Below are 6,012 nucleotides of genomic sequence, written 5' to 3' on the forward strand. Positions count from 1 at the left end.
GGTGAAGTTGCTTCCAACTCATAGTGACTCTATGCACAACACAGCAAAACACTGCCTAGTCCTGCACCATCCTCAAAGTTGCTACGTTTGAGTCAATTGTTGCTGGCACTGTATAAATCCATCTCCTTGGGGGAGGGGGTCTTCATCTTTTTCACTGACCCTCCACTTTACCCAGCATGATGTCTTTCTCCAGTAACTGGTCCTTCCTGACATGTTGAAAGTATGAGAGACAATGTCTCACCATCCTCACTTGTAAGGAACATTCTAGCTGTATTCTTCCAAATCAGATTGGTTTCTTTTTCTGGCAGTCCATGGTACTTTCAATATTCCTCTCCAACACCCTAATCCAAATGCATTGATTCTTCTACAGTCTTTCTTATCCATAAAGATGTTGCTGTTGCTCTTAAATGAGTGAATTTCAACTCATAGCAGCCCTGTGTAGGGTTTCCGAGGAATGGGTTTTTGACCGGTATATATGTTACTTTTTGTATGTAAAATTACTTGTGAATTTTTCAAAGCATAATAAATTTCTATTACACATATTTCATCTCTCATACATCAGACACATTACCAGGAGGAACCAACCAGTGCCAAAAGAAGGACATTATGCTTGGTAAAGTGGAGGGTCAGCAAACAAGAGGGAGACCACAGTAAGGTGGAATGACACAGTGGCAGCAGCAATGGGCTCAAACATAGTAACAATCGTGAGGATGGCTCAGGACCAGACAGTGTTTCGTTCTGTTGTACATAGTGTTGCTATGGGTTGGAACCGACTTGATGGCTCCTAACAACAACAAGAACATTAAACATCCTGACTCAGAGGTTGTGGGGAATCACAGAGGGAAGCTCGCATAACTACATCAATGGGAGTCACTCATGACATGTAAGACAATACCCATTTTACCAACTTGCATACCAGTTAATCCTTGAGTTGACTGCAACTGAAGGTGACCTAGGTGTGTCAGGGTACAACTGGACTCCCTAGGGTTCTCAGTGACAGAGTTTATAGAAGTAGGTGACCAGGCCTTCCTTCTCAGTTACACTGGATGGACTCCAGCCGCCAATATTTCAGTTAGCAGTCTAGCAGATTAACAATGTGCACCATCCCAAGGCTTACCTAGTGTGGCGCTGTGGGTGAATGCGCCAGACTGCAATGCTGTTTGAACTGCATGATTGGTGGTTCAAGCTCGCCAGCTGCTCCTTGGAAACCCTACACAGGTAGGCTATGGGTCAGAACCGACTTAATGGCATTTCACAACAAAGGAGTTACAAACTAGCATGGCAGTACTTCAGTATTATTAATAACTAATACATCAACATCAATGCATAGCTATCATTGCGACCCTTCTTTTTCACATGGGTGTATGAACACTCTTGCATTCAGAAATGGATACCTAAAAGCCAAGAAATTGAAAGTATACATTAAATTTTAGAGCTGAAAGATATTAGAGATTATGAAGCCAAGCCCTGGTTTTGAATTAGGTGCTTCTGAGTGACATACTGCGGCTTCTAAAGCTCTTTGTGGCTGATTTTCGGTTACATCCAGTATCTCCTACCCTGAACACTATTCTTTCTCAACAACAGCAAGCAGAAAGTGTCGATTACACTAAATGCGTTTTGTATCACATTAGTCTATAACCAGGGGAAAATCAATTTCATGCTATTCACTAGGGAATTAAAAGTCTTACTTAAATATGAATTGCTACTAGCAAATATGAAAACACGTATTTCCCTGACATTCTACTCTTTCATCAAGACATTTGAAGGGATAACAATAAAGATAGTAACTCATATCAAAGAAATGCTGAAACAACCTAAAAACAATATTTACACAGATCTACGTTTTGGAAGAGACAAACAAATCTTTCTTGGAATAAGTACAGCCAGAATGCTCCTTAAAAGCAAAGATGGTGAGACTTGGTCTCTCATTCTTTGGCCATATTGTTAGAAGGGATCAATCCTTGGAAGAACTCATGCTTGGAAAAGTGGAGGGTCAGCAAAAAGGCGCAAAGTCCTCAATGAGACAGATCCATACAGTGACAACAACAATGGGCTCAAACACAGCAACAATCGTCAGGATGGCGGGGACCGGGCACTGTTTCATTCTCTTGTGCACAGTGTTACTGTCAGATGGGATCTGACTCCTTTTTAAAATAAACGCACCCTAATGGAACACTTAAAGAGCTCTGGTAGTGGAGTGGTTACGAATCAGGCTGCTAGCCTCAAGGTCAGCAATTCGAAATTACCAGCTGTTCCGCGAGAGAAAGATGAGGTTTTCTGCTCCCATAAAGATTTGCAGCCTTGGAACCCCTGTGTAAGGGTCACTATAAGTCGGAACTGACTTCCCGGGACTTAACAACAACAACAACAACAACAACAGAACACTTATTAAGTGCACAGATGCTAACTGAAAGGTTGGCTGGTAAAACCCACCAGTAGCTCCACAGGAGAAAAGATTGCCCCCTAAGAAACCCTACAGGGCAGTTCTGCTCTGTCCTATAGGGTGACAATGCTTTGGTGTCAACTTGATGGCACACAACAACAAACATTTTGGGACTACCACAGGAAATGAATCAGTGGAACACATTTCTTCAGTTTCTTCCCAGTTCTTTATTTATCTCTGTAAGAGGCATCTGTAATGGCCCCTGACTGGTGCACATGGACAAGCACTGGACTATTAACTACAAGGTTGGCAGTTCAAACCAAGCTAGAGATGTCTTGTAAGACAGGCATGGTGATCTGTTTTTGACAATGCTACAAAGCAGTTCTCTTCATACATGGAAAGACCATGAGTTAGAACGGACTCAACAGCAACTAGCAAGAACCATGAGAAGTGTTCAGTATTAGAGAGTCGGTTAACTTTGATGGCAGCCACAAGATGGAAATCTCAGCACAGTCACTTTCAATGAGTATCTATTTAATTCTCCATTTCTATCAAAGTGGCAGCATCTATGGACTCAAGCATGGCAACAGTAGTGAGTTTGGCCCAGGATCGGGCAGTGTTTTGTTCTGCTGTGCATAAGGTCGCTATGGGTCGGTACCAATTCGATGGCACCTAACACCAACAAGAAGAATCAAATCTAGCCACTGAAAACCTTATGAATAGCAGCAAGACACTGTTAGATAGCACCAGATTATTAAATATTGCACAGAATTCTGTCAGATATAGCATCAGAAGATGTGCTTCTCACATTGGACGGCACTCCACGACTGGGGAAGAGCGGCCACATCAAAGCAAAGTTGACAGTGATGACGCAAATGGAGTAGCTTTCAGGACCTTCATTTGCTGATGGGGCACAACTGAAAATGAGGGAAAACAGTGGTAACATCCATTAATAACTGTAACATGGAATGTGGTGGTTGGTGGTGTGCCGTGGAGTCGATTCCGACTCATAGTGATCCTATATAGGGTTTCTGAGGCTGTAAATCTTTGCAGGAACAGAAAGCCTCACCTTTCTTCTGCAGAACGGCTGGTAGTTTCAAGCTGCTGACCTTGAAGTTAACAGCCTAACTCATAACCACTATGCTACCACAGCCCCTTAACATGGAATGTACGAAGTATTAATCTAAGAAAACCGGAAGTTGTCAAAAATGAAATGGAACACATACACATCAGTATCCTAGGCATTTGTGAGCTGAAATGGACTGGTATTTTGAATCTGAAATTTCATTTTGAATCTGTATTTCATTTTGAATCTGAAAATCACATGGTTTTACTGTTTCTGAAATGACAAATTGAAGAAGAATGGCATCACATTCACCATCAAAAAGAATATTTCAAATCTAGCTTAAAGTATAATACTGTCTATACTAGGATAATATCTGTATGTTTAAAAGGAAGACCAGTTAATTATTATTTAAATTTATGCACCAACCACTAAAGCCAGTAATGATGAAATTGATGAAGTCTCCCAACTTCTTCAGTCTGAAATTGATCATTTGAAAATGCAATCGAGATATATTGATAATTACTGGTGATTGGAATGCAAAGGTTGGAAACAAAGAATAGTTGGATCAGTGGCTGAAATTTTTAGCCTAGGTGATAGAAGTGATGCTAGAGATTGCATGATAGAATTTTGAAAGACCAATGACTTCTTTATTCAAAGACCTTTTTAAAAACAACATAAAAGATGACTATACACGTGAACTTCACTAAATGAAATAAACAGAAATCAAATTAACTTCATCTGTAGAAAGACAGTGGAAAAGCTCCATTATCATCAATTAAAACAAGGCCAGGAATAGAGCTAAAGTGAATAAGGAAAAACACTGTTATCTGATGGTACATGGAGGAGATTATAATCATTGTAATGAAACAAGGCATATGATTTGTTGAATGTAAACTGATGATCTGCCCTGAAACCTTTCACTCAATTCACAATATAAACTTTAAAAAAAAAAAAAAAAGCAAGGCTAGGAGTAGACTGAGGAACCCATCATCAATAATTGCTCATATGCAAGTCCAGGCTGAAACGGAAGAAATTTAAACAAGCCTATAATTGTATAAATAATTTACTTGAACAAATCCCACCTGAATTTATAAATCATCTCAAGGACATATTTGATACATTGGATAGAAATGACCAAAGACCAAAATTGTGGGATGACATAAAAAACATTATACAGGAAGAAAGCAAAATGTCATTAAAAAGGCAAGAATGAAAGAAAAGACAAAATTGGATGACAGAAGAGACTCTGAAACTTGCTATTCAGCATAGAGATGCTAAAGCACATGGAAGAAATGAGGATGTCAAAGAACTGAACAAAAATTTTCAAAGGGCACCTCAAGAAGACAAAGTCAAATATTACAATGAACTGTGCAAAGATTTGGAGTTAGAAAATCAAAAATGAAGAACACATTCAGCATATCTCAAGTTGAAAGAACTGAAAAAAAAAAAAAAAATTCAAGCCTCAACTTGCTACACTGAAGAATATTTTGGGCAAAATATTGAATGATGCAGAAAGTATCAAAAGAAGATGGAAGAAATACAGAGTCACTGTACCAAAAAGAAATGGTCAATACTTAACCATTACAAGAGGTAGCATATGATCAAGAACCAACAGTATTGAAAGAAGAAGTCCCAGGTATATTGAAGGTATTGGAAAAGAACAAGGCTCCAGGAATTGATGAAATATAAATTGAAATATAAGAGAAAACTGAAGCAGAACTGGAGGCACTCACTCATTTATGCCAAAAAATTTGGAAGACAACTACCTGACCAAATGACTGGAAAAGCTCCATATTTGTGCCCATTCCAAAGAGAGGTGACCCAACAGAATGTGGAAATTATTGGATAATGTTAATAATATCTCATCCAAGTAAAATTTTGCAGAAGATAAGACAAAACAGCTGCAACCATACATTGACAGAGAACTTCCAGAAGTTCAAACCATTACAAAGTAAACCTTTCTCCTGTAATTGTCTGGACTCACAATCTGATGTATTTTCAACAAAGGCAGGAATGGATGGTTGTTGTTGTTGTTGTTGTTGAGGTTGTTAGGTGCCTTAGAGTCAGTTCTGACTCATAGTGACCCTGTGCACAACAGAAGAAAGCACTGCGCCCTCCTCACAATTCTTGTTCCTTTTGAGCCCATTGTTGCTGTCATTGTATCCGTTCATCTCATTGGAGGTCATTCTCCTTTTCACTGACCCGCCACTTTTCCAAGCATGATGTTTTTCCAGGGACTGGTCCCTTCTAACAATATGTCTAAAGTATGAATGCTTCTGTCTTCGAAGAAGCATTCTGGTTGTACTTCTTCCAAGATAAATTTGTTGAATTTTGGCACTCGATGATAATTTTTTAAAAAATGTTTTATTATGAATTATGTGTTAGTTTACATGGGAGAACATTAGCTTTACATTCATCCTATCAAATATTGTTTCATTGCCATGGTTTACAATCCCCACCATGCATCATCAACCAACCAAAGGGTATATACCCTGCACACTGCCCCTCTCCCTCTCTGTTTCTAAAGTCCCCAGCCACTCCATCTCTCCATATCATAGCCTCT

This window comes from Chrysochloris asiatica, unplaced genomic scaffold, assembly GCF_000296735.1.
Source record: "Chrysochloris asiatica unplaced genomic scaffold, ChrAsi1.0 scaffold00044, whole genome shotgun sequence".
NCBI lineage: Eukaryota > Metazoa > Chordata > Mammalia > Afrosoricida > Chrysochloridae > Chrysochloris > Chrysochloris asiatica.